The sequence below is a fragment of the Vespula vulgaris genome, chromosome 9, assembly GCF_905475345.1.
Source record: "Vespula vulgaris chromosome 9, iyVesVulg1.1, whole genome shotgun sequence".
Classification (NCBI taxonomy): Eukaryota; Metazoa; Arthropoda; class Insecta; order Hymenoptera; family Vespidae; genus Vespula; species Vespula vulgaris.
The window spans coordinates 119,377-137,140 of record NC_066594.1 but is presented as its reverse complement, the minus strand read 5'-3'; the positions used below and the strand labels follow the sequence as shown (position 1 = coordinate 137,140).

General features: G+C 28.9%; 1 long non-coding RNA gene across 1 annotated transcript in view; it reads left to right on the top strand.

The window, feature by feature from the left end:
* The window catches only part of LOC127066017 (uncharacterized), a 30,307-nt gene extending 14,063 nt beyond the window's left edge, over positions 1-16,244 (top strand). Inside the window, exons 2-3 of the long non-coding RNA XR_007782254.1 lie at positions 12,784-12,929; positions 12,998-16,244. This is a non-coding gene — a long non-coding RNA (uncharacterized LOC127066017). The remainder of the gene's footprint in view (positions 1-12,783; positions 12,930-12,997) is intronic.
* The last annotated feature ends 1,520 nt before the right edge of the window (positions 16,245-17,764 follow it).

The window sequence follows — 17,764 nt, the reverse complement described above, 5'->3', positions numbered from 1 at the left end:
CCTAATATCGGATTATAACGAATTTTATACGATCTTTTGACCCCATATCCATCAGCGACGACGGCGATACAAGAAATATAGTCGTGTTCAACCTCTGCTTTCAGAGAAGCAATCGATGCCTTCTCTCGTGCAGATTAAAACTTCAGTTTATATGTCTGTATCACATAAATCTTCAGATGCAAATAGCGTGGTATTTTACTCGTGTAAAAGTATGGTATATTTATTACGACAGAAATGTTTTCTAATTGCGAATGTTCGCCATTTGTAGATTTACGTATTACAAAACTAGTAAGCTTATTGTAAGTAACGCTTTGAATGATTGTAACTAAAAAATTGAATAAAAATAAATGCATTACGAACTAGTGATATTATCGTAATGTAGAAAGCTAAGGAAAAACTAAAACGGACAAAAAGAAAAAAAAGGTTCTTATTTGTCATTTTTTGTAGTTAGTATTAGATGTATCTACCGATGGATGGTTATGTGTTGAAATTATCAAGGACATAATTTGTTTTGAATTTGTGCGAAAAACCATCACGTAAGATGACATATTTTTTCTTCTGTAAATATAAGAAAGGTAAAAGCGATTATATACAAAAGAGATCAGTAAAATGGAAAGCTATATAATTATATACGTAGATAATATCTTAATAGCATCAAAAGGTACAAATGATGTCACACGAGTAGAAAATGATTTAGCTATTGAAATTATAAGGGATTAAAATAGTAATTTTTAGCAAGATATAGATACTTTATACTATTTCATAAGAGACCTAGGAAAATAGTACGATTGATATAATATATTGGGATAATAATGATATACATGCAGATATGATAACAAAGCTAGTTAACGTAATAAGACCGAAGAAATTCATAAACCAAGATTAATTCAATAAACTGATAAGCGATTAGTTTTTAAACTTGTATTTTAATATAATTATAAATGTAATTGCGAAAAGGATAAATTAGTTAGTCAGGTTTGTTTACATCTATTCAATAAAGAATAACTAATAGAAATATATAGCCTTGAAGTCACAATTCCTAAATTATTATTGCCATTGTGTTTCACGTTACTTATGAAATTTCTATGTTTTTAGCTACGTTTCTATGTGAAGATAACTATTATACAAATTTTTGAAAAATTTAACAATCTCAATATCTTTGACGCTTATTTTTATCGACATAAGGAGCTGAATACGTATTTCCTTATTTTGGCTGTAGAATCATTTGTTCAAGGCTTATTAAAATCATATCATACTTATAATAACATATCATAATTATTTTAACAATACTATTAATATTATAATAATATAAATAATACATTATTTACAATATTGTTATCAGCTTATTATTATTATATCTTGAATTGTTGTAGGCAAATGGAAGAAAATTCTGCACCTAAGGTCAATTGAGTTTGTCAAGGGCATTAATGTCTGTGTATAAATCATACGTTTCGTTTCTCTTACAGAATACGTATTGACTTGGAACTAGCTGTTCTGTAAAAATCGATTATCATGTATTCTCTTTGATATCTCGTTGTCAACTTAGATTTTCAATCCACGTGCTCCGACGTTGTGAAGGGGATGAATGTACCTAACGAGCACATTCACGGATATGATGAATCCAGAGAAGGGACATTTTTTAACACGTTATTATTTTATTATATTTCGTATCTATCGTTGAAGTCACATTTTGAGCGATATGCATTTAAAGGCTATTCTGAAGTACGAATTCTCTATTAAAATCAATAATATTTCATTACATTAAATGCTGTCTGAAAGAAGAATGAAAAAGAAAAAAATATAACGAGAATACTATTTGGTAATGAAACAGTTGGTTGTTGTAGGAACGATTCAGGATGAGGCATCAAGAAAGCATGTATTCCATGTAATTACTGATGGCGAAAGAAAGAAACCTATCTTATATGGAGCGAAAGAATTGCATGATTTTAAGGAACGTTTATAAGTTTATGAGGAAAATTTGAGAAATAAACAAAGCGCAAATTCAAAAATGCTCGAGGAAATGCATAAATTCTCGAAAAGATCGGAGCTCCAAATTAAGACAATGTTATTTTATAATTATGGCGATAATAGGATACTTGTCTAAAAATTGTAAGTCCGCGAATATTGAAATGCTTTAAATGCTATTAGTTCGGTCATATGTTCTTGAATGTAATGCTCGCTGAGGGCTAGTATGGATCTGTCGATGTATTAATTGATTACACTGTGTACAATTAAATTGATGGATAAGAAATGTCGGATTTTTATTTTTATATTTTTATATTAAAATCATATCTTTTCCTAGAAAATGTTTATTTAATTGAAATAGGCTCCATTTACTTCGATAAACTTTTCCCAATGAGTTTTTAATGCTTTTCTTAAAAATGTTTTAGTTTTTTGAGTCAATAAATCCCGTTCTTCTTTTTTGAAGTACTTATTGCGTAAAAATAGTTCGAACTGTTTAAAGAAATGATAGTACGTTAAAGGTCGGTTGGATGAATGCGGTGGATGTTGCAAAATTTCATACTTTAAATCAATCAATTTTATGATTATATGTTGCGACGTATGCGGTCGAACGTTGTCGTGAAGAAGTATTGGTGTACAATGGGCGTTCGATTTTTAATTTTTTCTACATTTGATCAATGTATTGTCATTCTGCCGATCAGTAATGCCGAGTTCGTTCCTCAGTTCGTAGATATGAATAATGAATCTTTCCACTCACATTCCACGAAATTATCATTAAAATTTTACATGGGCAAAGTGATGATTTCGGAGCATGAGCAAGTGTCACATCTCCGTCAAGCTATCGAACAGACCTTTCTTTATTATTATCAAAAATCCATGACACATTCGTTTAATCAATTAAGCTTATATTGATCAATCAATTCACGCGGTATCTATTTATTCATTTTTTGATCTTTCCAATAGCGGGATGGTATCCTTCATTCTGACAGAAGGTTGTTTTATTGTTACACTTGGATTCACTTCCATCAATGATTTCAAATCATCATTATTCACAAACAACTTCGATCTTCCACACAGTTCATTTTAGTAGTGATAAATCTCTAGAACGAAATTTCCCTCTCCTTTACAGTGTCCTGCCCAGATACCTGGTTTATGGTGTGTGTGGTTATCGCAGCATTATTGCCTCGTATAGAAAAATTAAACGCTATCAGTAAAGTTTGTTCTAGTACAAAATTCAACATAAATAGTTAAAATAAACACTTGCGATGAAATTTTTTGTGGCGAAGTAATCATTATAATTTTCGGGCTTTTTTTCATTTCATGAGATGATTTTCTCAATAAGTTCTCACGTGGAGAAACGTAATCCTCAATTTTACCTTCGCGACATTTCGTTGAATACGAAACTATTTTCATTCTAAAATCGGGAATTTCAATGTTTCTGCGAATTATCTGTTCGAACAATAACATAGCATTTACAATGCATGTATTTAATAACAGTTCTACTGCTAATTTCCTGTATCACTTTGTGGTCTACACAGTGGTGAACTATATGCGATCATTTGGTGAGATGAATCGATTGAAGATTTCCCTAATTTTTATTCCACAACTATTTTTGGATTTTTATATAGATAAGATATTTTATGTACAATAGCCATTTTGCCGAATGTTTCGTAAAGAACAACAATACATCACCCTTTTTCTTACATTTTAAGACTTTCACTTTTTTTCTATTTTACCAAGGCATAACATCTCCACGTTTTAATTTTTGAAATACTACTTTTTGCGGATTTTTTCGTCAATTTTTTCCATAGAATAACCACTAAACGCGTATGTATTGGGATTAATTTTTTCGCCAGATCAACACTTGTATACCAATTATCTTTGCCAGATATATCCTTGCAAAACGACATTACAATTTTCCCCGCTTATATTTGAAAGGAACAAGTGTATCCTGCGCTACCACATAATTTATAATTTTTTATTTCGTATCTATGACACTTTTGTTTGACCAAATATTATCGAAATTTTCTTCAGTCTTGAGATGGTGTTAATGATCCATCTGGATTGTAATAATGGATGTATTCTGGATGTAATCTGGATGTAATAATAATCATCTGGATGTCAATAATACGAATAATTTTAAATAATCTATTATTAGGATCGTTTTCTTCATCTTTACTAAAATTAATAAACTGCAGAAGTGATTCAAATTGATTTCTAGATATCACTGTACTTGTACATGTCTTCTTCTATCCTTCATTTCTACTTTTATAAGTGAAATTTATGTAATCGCACTAGTTCAATCCATATAATAAGAGCAAAATATCGTTTTATTTCATTAAGATTTGTTTCAGACTTCATCTAGTCGATGTAGCTGCTCTTCTGATATTATTTGTGCAGCATATAGGTTCATTTGTTTCTCGCTATCTTTAGTACCTCTTGTAACCAACGTTATAATTGCCTTCAATATGAAGCCTATACTACAAACGCAAACAAGTTGTATTTTCTCTATATAACATTTACATTCTTAATAGAAATCTGAATAATATTTCATACCGACTAATTATGTTTACATAATGCATATTCGAAATATTAGTATATATGTTAGCATGCATTATTCTTGTCTCGAAAAAAATCTAAGAAATTAACTTTTATTTTGTCCTCATCTACATATCGACATGTTAAAATATATCTAATTTTGATAATAGATATGTATATCCGAATCTCATCGATTATTATTTCATTCTGTAATAAGTACAAAATTGTTATACAAATCGTGTAATAACATTTTTTGTTAATGTTACAATTTTTGTTCTTTAAGGCTGCTCATTTTCATTTTGTAGACACTTTATTATTTAGGAAACAACAATTGCTAATTATAAGTACGTTGTGCTTATAAAATACGGGTCAATTCTCGAATCAGGTAAACAGCACTCAAGATAAAAAACCGTAAATTTATTTTCTATTTCTGCTGACAAAAAGTGGTCTTTTTTTTCGATCTTAAGGACAACCATTTCTTATGGTGTCTAAGTAATAAAATAATGTTTTTGTCTTTACGTCATGAATAAAAGACTTTGCAAATGGTACATGTATTTATCAAAGTCTTTTATGTTCGGCATTTCATTCTATCTATGTGCATGATCGTATGCATGAATGTAATTTTTTTAAGTTCCTTTCATTGATTTTTAACCCTTCACTGAAGTTGGGCATTTGACCTCAACGATGATATCAGGACCAATTAGCCTGTTTGGAAAAATTGCTTAGAATGGATGATTTTTATCAATAATCAGACCACTACCTTCAATATCGAGCTCGTATTCGATGGAATGAAATTACTTGTTCGTTAATTTCGCGTTCGGTTTTGAAGGGGTCTTTTCTTTTCAAAAATTTTACAAAGTAATTTCTAGCATAAATTAAGTTCTCATTACAAACATCATATGTCTGAGGGCAAGACGCGTTTGCTGCATAATCACCGTCGATATTTTCAGTATAAAATTTCTTTGCGGGATGTAGACGATTTCTTCCTCTTTGAGAAAAGCGAACTTGGTTTTTTTTTTTACGTATATATTATAAAATAAAGTTGCTCATATCTTTACTTGATAATTTATTATTTATTTCACGGTGCAACACACTACCGGAATTCTTACTAATGAGAGCATCTTTACATCGAGTTTGAACCGCATCTTTACATTGTTTATGAACCGCATGGGGAAAAGTTGACTCTTTTGCTACCTATAAATTTGACAATATAAAAATTCTATAATTCTGCCACATCATTATTGACGTGTTATATTAAACCGAATGCGTTAACTGCAATATAATGCATTGCCAATTGTATTTCATAAAAAATATCGGTTAATATCCACCGTGGGTGATTAGTCTTAGAAGTTTTTGCTTTACTACACAATGATATCCGCAATCTTTAAATTTCGCATGGAGGCCGAAAACAGTACGACGTGTTGTGAATATTTTTCTACAATTTCTCCAGATTGACGATGCAAAGAATATCGTCATAATCGATTTCTTCTTTTAGACGAATAATTCTTACCTTAGCAACTTCTGATTAACCTGTACGCCATATACCGGAAAGTTTCAGATACTTTCAGATACAATAGCATAGTATATACCCATGTAATATTTGAGAAGCATGGTATATATGTAAATATTATTTCGGATATCATGCAGGCGTTAATATTTGAACTTTTTCCCAATGTATCTTCAGTCTTAATATTCATATCAAATCTCATATACTACGTTTTAATTTTATGATGTTAACAAAACTATTGTAGCATTCTGAAACTCGATACATGTCTACAACTATACAAGAAAAAGGAACATGCACTTTTATAGAACGAATGGTATTTATAAATATATGCAATATTCACTACTCGAAAGCCTGACAATTGAAATGAATTTTTATCATTATTTGTAATTACGTTCAATTTGCAGAAGACATGGAAAGGAATTAAAAATATTCACACTTATTACCCGTGCAGATTTCAAAAATGGATTCTGTGAAATTACACTGTAGATGTACGATTCGCTAGGTAGACTTGTATTTATATTTTCTTGAAATATATCTTTTCTCTTCTTTTTATAATAATTTTTTAACTTTGGATAGTTCATACGTGTAACTAACATTTCTTTTTTTGACATACATAAGTTTCGTGTAGATTTTCCTGCTTGTCACCGGTATTTTTCGAAAGATCGTAAGACGTCTTATTTTCCTAATTTCTAAATTTTTAATCCTGTCCTTCCATTTTTGCGAAATTTAGAGAATGTAAATAAATGTGATTCATTCTTATTATATATATATATATATATATATATATATATATATATGTTTATTATTTGTGCGAATATTCAATACTTTTTTCTTAAATGGTAAGCGGCAAAACAATCTCAGAAATGTAAAGAAACTCTACATGATTTACATAGTAGATTTCCCTTGCTTATTTTATTTACATAATACGCGCTGCATGTTCTTTTGTGTTTATAAGTTTGAGTAATTTGTGTCAATTAGTATTGCTTTAGCTGCCCGGAAAGTTTGTCAGTCCAATTACGATGTGAAGCACGATGTGTTGTTGCAGAGATTTACAAGTTTTTCTCAGTATTGGGTAAATTATCCTTTAACGAAATTTCAGATATTTTCAATAAGAAATTACTAAAACGTAGATTTTTGGTTCTTACACTAAAGTGTTGATATATTTCGAACAAATTGAATAGAGCACTCTGGAAAGGTATAAAGCCTTTTTTTTACCATTTCATATTTTTTCTATAATAATTAGGAATACTTGAGAAATTGAAAAGTTTGATCCACTACTTTCATGTACTTGTTGTAATCGAGTTTGGAAAATATTCAGTTAAAAATTCTTTAATTTAGTCGGAAATCCTAATTTTGAGACATATTTTCGCAGTTTCCGATTTTTTTCCTAAGTAAATTCTCCGCGAGTTCAACGCTGTTGTAATAATTGTTCATGTACAAATGATACCAATGTAAAAAAATATGTCAGTAATTCCATATTTCAGCGTACTCTTTAAGGTCTGTCTAATACCCGAGTATATTTTGAAGCATGAAATATATTCCACGGTGGAATCACATAACGTTTAGATGAGGATACCATATTTAGTAATTTGCGAAGGACTATATAAACTCATTTATTCATGATATTGTATCATACCTTTGTCGATGAAAATGTTTTGCCTAAGATTAAAGGTTTCGCAAAACTTTTTTGAGAAATAATCTATTATGGATTGCACCTTAAAGAGTCAATCAGTATTGTTGGGCATACTGTTGTTATCGGAAAAATGTAAAACTGATAATATTTCTGTAATTCTATTATGAGTCATAATTTCACGAAATATTGAAGTTTCCAGTAACGAATTCGTTGACGAATAATCGTTCATCCTCGGATTTTTTATCAATCCCATAAGAATCGCTAAAGCAACCTATCTTTAAGTTCGCGTGTAGTAACTTTGAAAAATAATAGAAAAATAAAAAAAAAATAAAAAACTTTTTTATATTGCTTACTCTTATTAGAATTCTGTGTGTATGTTTCCATGCTAATAAGTTCAATCAATTCCGATTCAATAAATAAATCTGCGAAGTCTTCCACGTTTTGTACCTCTTTGGAGAATACATTAGGTTCTGTAGAGTCTTCGAATTTCTTATTGTTTTTCAGTAAATCAAAATCTTATCACTTTATATCGTTATCTTCATCCGATTCTTCTATGTCACTTGGTAACACATTTTATGGTGCGACGTCGGATCAGTTCGGGTTTTGGAGCCATGAAGATGTTCTGGCTTTGTTCCTTATCTGAATATGTATCCCAAAATTTAATAGGAACATCGGATAAATTATTATCCAGTTTACTTCTTCGTTTGCCATTATCAAAGAGTAGAATTTCTTGTTTTATTAAAAAGTTAGAAACGAGAAAATGGGTTAATATGATCGTATTGCAACCTGTAATTAATTGTTGCCTTGTGTAGAACACTAGCAGTATGTTATAGGCATTTATGCGATAGCTACGTAGATTCCAACGTGGTCTTACCAGCATCTGTATGAAAATTTTCGTGTGGCATCAACGTAGTGTCACCGGATGGTATAGACCAATGAATTGCGCCTGTTTTTTCTTGTCAGATTTCCTTTTTTTGCTGGCATTTTTAAATCATTCGTGAGACAAAACTATTGTGAGTTCGACGCCTCGACTATTACAATAAGGAAATAATATAGGATGTATTATAAAAGGAACAAGAAGTATAAAAAAAGATATAGTAAACGATATATAATAAATGATTATTAAAATATTGCAAAAATTCGCAAAAGATCGACTATTTTTTATTTAGGTGACATTATTCGCTGTTTAATTTATCGGTGAACCATTTTAATTTATCGCAACCATGAGTACCGTACGAAAAGGATTAATAACTACCGCAAACAAATAATCGCCAGCGGAAAAACACAGTTTTAACTGGCATAGAGATTATAAGGCACCGGAAATCTGATCTCCCACATTCATAAAATTCATAACAAACCAGATTTGTAATTTTTATTTTGATAATATTGATTTTTACGAATTATAACGTGCAACATCGTATTTTCATTTATTTAACAACACATCGATGTTCGTTCAATAAAAATAATTTCATTACAGAACTGTGCGTCGAGTTCAGTTATCTTTCTCCGAAGTTCATCATGTTTCTTTAATGTCTATCATTGATCTTTACTTGGAATGTCTATTACGTTCTCACAAATTTAGATTGTTATTGTGTAGAGATAGAAAGTTCTGCGGAAGGAATATGAATCTAATTGATCAGAATGAAAGGAGAGGTCTTTTCTCACACATATTTTCTGCTCTGTCTTGTTGAAACAGTCAGACATACTAATTATATCAAGTGACGATAATGACTAGATTAGTAGATAATAAATAAGATCTATCAGGAACAAATGAGACAGAGCAAACGATGAATTCAATGTCAAATCATGAATATAGTTCCGGATTTCTAGCTATTAACATAATGAACAAATATTCTTCAATACTAAGTTCTCTTTATTCTCAATGTAAATTCGATGTCGAAATAAATTTTAAGGTTTATTAATTTTTTAGTCGGAATTTAAATAAATTCCGAGGTAAATTGCTTTTCCCTCAGAATTTTCAGAAATAGTATCTTTGTCACTTGAATCACTTTTATTGTCATTCTCGCTATCATTATTTTGTAATGATAACATTTTTAATATATTCTCCATTAAACTGCCTTTATCTCATCAGGGTTTCTGAACCTTTGATGTGTGCCGACAGTATTTCTTGCAGCTATCTGTTATGATAAATTTATTTGGATCAGCTAATCTATCAGTCAATTCATTACGTGTTAAAGTAGAAGGATTTCGTTCCATTTCTGTCTATACTAGTTCGATGGGGTTTAGCTTACACATACACGGAGGTACTCTTAAAACCATGCAGTTATGACCATGCAGTTTTATGAACTGCTACATTGGCTATAAATATTTTTTCATTATTTTTATTTCGATTTATCAGGGCAAATAATTGATATTTTTTCGTATTTTATAAATGAGGGACTTTATTTTTTAAGAGTCTTTTAATCATGTCTTTCTTTGCAGTATATTGCTTTATTAACTTCAGTCAGGTGATACGACGGTATATTATCTATCACTAGAATTCTATCACAGAATTAACTGGGATCTTTGGAATTAAATTTTCTTATATCTATTTTCCAAACTTCTACGTATTCATTTGGCTATATTAGTCGCCAATTATAGTATTTGTTTCAAAAATTAATTTAGATCCATCCATAAATCCATGTTCTCCTTCATCGTGGACTACTATATAACAATGAAAGATACTTGTATTTTTTAAAACATCAAACATTTTCTTCGTTCGCCTATATTTATCGAAACTAAATAGAGCATTGTTTATTAACTAGCATATTCTTCGTCAATATATATCATATTTCTATTCTGAGATCTGCAATAATCAATCGTTTTTATATATTTCCCCCGCTACGGAAACACAAATATTTGGCCTGTTTATTAAAATTTTACAGATACTGTTATTATTCCTCCACTGCTTCAACAGTTTTTCAAGAATTTCTAGAGACTGTGTAGTTCTCACGGAAAATGTATTTTTTCCCGAATAGGTACTCGTAATTGAAGCGTACTTGATAAAATTTTTTATTTAATGTAGTCATACATAATATTCCTTATTTTTACTTTTTCATCTTCAAAAAAGTGAAATACCTTTTCCATTTTCCTTTATATTTTTTTCTTCTTATACAAATTTGGAACCTTCCTTCCGAATCTTACTAATCGATTTAGTAGATAAACCAACATAGTCAGTTGCACGAACATTGGTTTGCTGAATGTTATAAAGGAGTTGATGTACTCTATGATTTTTTATTGCTCCTTTTCATGACCCGACACACAATGCTTCGAGTCTCGAATTGTGAGAATTGTGAGAACAATCCCATTTCATCTAGAAAGTAATGACGAAAAACGAGCTATAGTATCTTTCTTTGTTTTACAAATTTTTTTATTTATAAAATAATTTATTTTTTCCGCATATAGTACTAACTAGTGTTATTCTTTTTGCTAGTAATTTTGATACAAACGGTAAGCTTCTAAAAAAATTGTCAGTTGTTATGGTTCTTCCCTTTATAGAATATGGTTCCATAAGTTTGAATAGGATAAATTCACTTAGAGATTGTGATATTACTTGTGACTCATCCTTTCCTAAGAAGTTAAGAAAAAGAGGAAATTGACTATATCGAAGTGAGGAGGATTAATAACATTACTTGGCTTTCTCGGAGTATTAGATTCTTCCTACCGACGATACTGCAAATATTGCTTTTGTTGTAAATGAAGGTAAAGCTAAAAGCAATAGTTGGGAGGAATGAAAAAATACAATCGATCTTTGTAAGAATGTAGATGTCATTTGTCCCCGCATAAATCTAGCACTGGACGAAGTGCGAGAAGAAAAAGAATTCGAAATTGGAAAAAAATAGAAGATAATAAGTAATCAAAATTATTGAAAAAAATCGAAAAGAAAATTAGACAACTACTATTAAGTTGAAAAAAGCAAGTCGGAATATATTATATTTCAGGAGCGTTTTCATGAGAATTTAATTATTTAATTATTTAAATATAAAAAACTAACGAATACATTATTATTGACATAGATAATATGAATGGAGTTGAAATGCAGCGTACATTAGAAAAGGATTAAATACAGTAGTATTTCAATACTTTCGGTAATTTAAAATTGCTATTGGAATTAATAAAATATTTGAATCAATATTGTTCGATAAAGATATTACGGAATTATAAATCTGATCTATTATATGATACGAGTAATAGACTTTCTTAAATGCCGTAACTGTATATATATGTTTGTATATAATGACAGTATGCATATGTTGTGTATTATGGCTCCTTTGGTTGATAATATGATCAGAATTACTACTATTTTGTTTATATCATAATTTTCTGATTTTTTTAGCTGCTTCAATGTATTTTTCTATTTTCTTCCTATATTTACTATCTTCCTGTTTTCTTTTATATGTTTATTGTATTTGTTATGGCTATTTCAATTAGTTGTGTTATTTTCTTGTGTTTGTGGATTAGTGTGATCTCCAGTTTATTGTGTAATGTTGTTTTATCGGTAGTAACGCTTCTATGCCAGTACGTTTTGTATTCATTATTTTGTAGTACATCCACAACAAAAATTGAAGAACTAAACTGATTGTAAGACATCAGTGTAATTATCAATTTTTACAGAACAGCTGGTACAAAATCAATATAGATTCTTCGTATGTCTTCTAGTTAGACATAGCTTCTCCTCAGATACTCGAATAACTAAATGCATTTTTTTTTTGTTTGCATCTGCTTAAAACAATTCATTATAATAATATTATAATAATATGATTTAGGAGGTAATAATATTATCAAAAGATGTTAATAAATATATTTATATTCTATTGCAAAAAGTACTGTATTTCTTCATCTTTCGTTTATCTTGCCATATTGCTCTTACTATCTAAAAAAATGTGTTGTAACAATAAATTGACAATAATATTACTTAGAAAAATAATACATATACGTATTTATATCATTGTAAAATATAAATGTAAATATCAAATTTTCGTATTGAAGTGACGATTCTGCTGAATTTCTTTTCTGTTAATTTAAGTGCCGTTCTTTTGATGAAGTATTGTTGAAGCCTGTGAGATTCAAATCAGTCAATGATTCTGTTTTTAGAAATGAAAGAAAGATGAAATGTCCCTACAAATTTTCGAAAAAATTTCAGGAAAGCAGGACGAGACGAGAAAGAAATTCTGTAACACAAGGATAGAGCAATGTTGGCGTTACAGAAAAAGAGGACATTTTAAGAACTAGTATCTGCAATACTAAAAGAAGAAAAAGAATTATTTGAAGCTCAAAAGTGACACCGAGGTAAGGACGAGAGGGATAACCTAGTTTCGTCGAAGGACAGAAAACAAGGAAATTATTTTCCTTTTCAGAAAACGAAAATTCCTCACAGATCCGTCAGCCTCACTTCAGGACAATAGATATAGAGCATTTTCATTCGATAAAATCGAATTTACGACGATAATAGGGGGGCTGAAAATCGTATATGGCAAAAATTAATATAGATTCGTATTGGGAACTTTATTTAAGTCAGAATGTACATTTAGCGAACATAGCAGAGAATATTATATTAGATTCGAATTTTATTAAGAAGAATAATTGTATAATAGATGTAAAATTAATGGGTGGGGAGGAAAAAATACGTATAGCAGGAAAACCAGTTATTATGAAGTAAAAAGAAGAATTTAGAAAAAGGAAAAGAATGGGAAGTACTTTATTATTTGAAAGGTTTGTTTTAAAGGAATATAGAAAAAATTCGAGAGAAAGAGACGAAACAAATAGAACAAAATTCTTTAGAAAGGATCATTAAGATATTTTTATCAAATCTTCTTTTGATATAGGGAGACGTAATGTTAGATAGACACAGATGATTTTTTGCTATTAAATAAACACCTAAGAGGTTTCAAATTCATTAACAGTAGGAGAAACAGCACTTAATTGCTGACATGAAGGAATAAGGAGTTTTAGAAAAAGCTACGGAGTCAAATAGTTTGGTTTCGAAAAAGAATAAATCAACGAGCTGTTTTGGGGGTTAACAAGAAGTTGAACGGCATTATAAAGAAGCATTCTTATCTATTTTTTTTTTTATTAAATAAATTTGTTATTATTAGTATATGATTAAAAGAAATACAATATTATTAAAAAATTAGTTATAATAAATTCTTTACAATAATAATTGTAATATTACCAGTTTATGATTATTATTGGCGTGACACAGACATTTTAATGTAGAAAACATGAATTTTTAATAGTTAATATTTTGTCACAATTAACAAAATGATATATATATATCATCTCCTTTTTATTAAATTATACCTTTTTAAGGATATTATTTTTATAATACATATTTATTTTATTTATTCTATGGGAAACATTTTATGTTTAGAAATAATATTTATTTTTTTAATATTTATTTTTTTTTATATTAGGAAACACATTGTTAAAAATATGTTGTTTATTTATATTAAATACTATTCAAAAGAAATAAAAAATTCATTGATTATGATACTTGAAACATGGCACGGCGCGTAATCATCTTATCTTGAAAACATTTCAGCAACAGTAACTTGTTTCTTTCATCTTTATCTTTTTAAGAGATAAGAATTTGATTAGTAAATATAACAGTACAGGTCCATTTAATACTCGTTTGCGTATAAAATTGTCAATAAAGAGGACTCGTGTCGTCAAACAAATATTAGGTCTACTTACAAAGTATTATATGTTAAATGGTTAATTGAAAATTGGATTTCAATCGGTTATCGAAAAGGAAGATCGATTTCTACAAACTTTCATTATTCTTTATGTATAAAATAGTTAATGATCGGATCGATACTGATATTATTGATGATATCCAAGCAATTCAATATCAAAGCACTCAATGGGAAGAGTCGATATATATTAAAATTGTAGGTATTTGATATCAATTTTCGAAACTGACATACTTCAATGAATCGATATCAAGTTGAAAAGCGTTTATATCGGATCAATATCCATTTGATGATACCTAATAATATTGAATCAATTTCCGTTTGATGATACCTAATAATATTGAATCAATTTCCGTTTGATGATACCTAATGAAAGTATTGACACTCGTTTGATACTTATGTTTAATATTGTTTTTTATTAAATAAATTTTTTATTAAATAAATTTTTTATTAAATAAATAATAATATAATTTAATAAAAAGGAGATGATGTTTAATATTGACACAGAAACAAACGAATAGCGATTTTTTGGATTAACGAACGAAAATCTGAAAGATGAAAGACTGAAAGACAAATCGTCTTTATATTTTCATAGAAGTACGGAACGGGTATTAATACTTCCACAGATGTATCGATAGCCGTATAAATATTCGTGATACAGCAAAGAAAATAAAAATATTAACAGTTTTTCTATTATTTCCTGAGATATACAAACTTTCTCTCGTTTGTACATTTGCTCGACAATGTCAATACTCGATAATATTCAACTACTCTATTTTACTCTCTTGTACTCTTTATTGTTTTCTACTCTCTGCTCTGATCTCTTGTATTCTCTGCTTTCTCTGCATTGATACCTAGTCTCTCATATTAGTTACCGCTTCTTTCTTTCGTTCCCTTATTATCGCTTTCTTGTATCCAGATATATCTTTTAGGACTTTTCAAACAAAGTCCTAGACATCATGTAATCTCCTCACGTGCATCTCTATCGGTCATATACTCTCGCTTACATACCGCTCATGTCATTTATATTACTAGTATTACGTTTCTATCTTATAGATACTAATCTTAGCACTCTTTCGATATACACACACACGCGCGCATACACGTGAATATTTTCATAACATAATACTTACGACTTAGAATTAGTATTCGATAGGATATCATGATTTGTAAACTGATATCGATAGTATTGATTTGTTATCGGTCTAATTGCTAGTGATATTAATCGATGTATTAATGTTCAAATTATCCTTGGATATTAACTGATAGAAACGAATAGATTAATCGAACGATTATCACGAATGGGAATTTGATATTTCAACAGAATTTATAGTAATGAGTAAGCTATCTGGTTGATGATAAAAAGTTTCATCTTGTGTTATGAAGAATTAATTACGTATAGTAGCATACCGTAAAATATGTTGAAAGAGTAAGGGCGAACGAGTTAGTCTTGAACAAGCAAAAGTAAGTAGTGAGGTTGGAGCGAGGTAGGCAATTAGCAAGCATTAGATGAAAGCCTCAATGTACATATATATGAAAGAAATGAATTTATGAATTCGGAGGAACACATAAGGATACAAAAAAGGTTTGTAATTTCGTTGGTGAATTGCGGAAATATTTAATTCATATTGTTTCCTAATATATCATAAAAAGTGTAGGTTTTTTTTTTATTTAAAAAAGAAAATTAAGCTTTAAATGACTGCAATTTTCCATTAAATAAAAAATAATAAATTCGATTGTTATATCTGGGATTCGTGACAAATATTTCGTCAAAGAAAAGAAAATTTTTTGTTAAGATAAGAAATCTTCTATTGTTGAGAAATGACTTTTGTTTGTTTTTCTCTGTTCCATTACAATCAGTTAAATATCATCGGATTAAAGGAATAAAAATTATATAATATTAATAATTTATAACCTCTATAAGTAATACATACATGCAGACACACACAAATTGATAAAAATAGAACATATATACATATATATATATATATATATATATATATATATATATATATATATATATATATAATTGTAATAATATATGAATTTATTGTGAATGGAATAGAATTTTCAGATTTCTTTAATGCAACTAATATTGTAAAAAAGTTCTTTAAGAGAAAAATATCAGAGACCAGCGACAGAATAATTTTGTCAGAGATTTGTCAGAATTATCTTCTAATAAAATTTACTCGACTTCGGATCTTTGATAGTTGGTAACTTTCTGTCTATTTTGGCCCTATTGTTTTGTTAACGGGATCATGGCAGTCACCTATGGTATAACTATGTAAAAATTTCCAATTAATTACTTTCAATAATTATTATAAGTAAAATATAAGCAAAATTAAAAACTTCTTAATAATAGAAATAACTGGATAAACAGTGCAAAGTAAAGATCGTAGACAATAATTAATTATTGTTATTAATAATTTTTGTTTCTATTAACAAACAGAATAAGTAGTCTAAACTTCGAATAGAGAAAATTTATATTAATTCATCTTTATATACATGTTAATTATTACTTCAAATATTATTGATCAGTTCATTTGTTTTCGTTGGTTTCAAAGTTAACAGATAGAATATTAGGCAAAAATTAAATTTTCTGACGTACTGTTTTAAAACAATATCAAGAAAAGTAAGATTTGCTATTGCAGTCCCTACAATTTTCCATTATTATTTTGTACAATTTTTATACTAAAAATATCGTTGGAACATAACCGCAAGTTGTGGTATAAGCAACCGAATATTTAATTAGAAGATGTATATTTAGACACAGCTTTAGTAACTTATCATTGTAAGCTAATACTAATATAAATTCAATTATTATTCCTAGGATAAAATTTATAAAAGTCCTGTACATTTTAATAAAAGTGTTAGAAATAAATAATACATTCAAAACTCATTCGTGAAAATAAATCGAAATATTTCGAAACAAATTCTCTCCTTCATTTTCTCTCTTCTCTTTATTTTCTCTACCTCCTTTCTCTCGATTATATATGTATATTGCTCATGTACACACGCACATATATGTATGTATAATAATATATTATAAAGTATGTATATAATATAATATACATATATGTATGTATAATAATATATACTCATAAGTTGTATTGTTATCTTTGCAGAAATAAATAGAAGCTTGTATTATATTTTGAAGAATTTTACAAAAATAATACTGGGCTGTAAACGAAATTTCTTCTCCGCTGTGAAAACGGTAGCAAACGTGTTAAAAATTTTTGGACGACTTGTTTAAGATTTTAATTCGATTCTGTCTTCGTCTCGATATCTCTAATAATATCCTATGCGATATTCTTGGGTATCTTTAAAAGATTCGCGACTTCTCGTACTGCTTTTTTTTTCATAATGAAACATTACTAATTGGTGTATGTCGAATCATGTATTTTTTTTATTTCCGTGATTCATTTCGCGTCA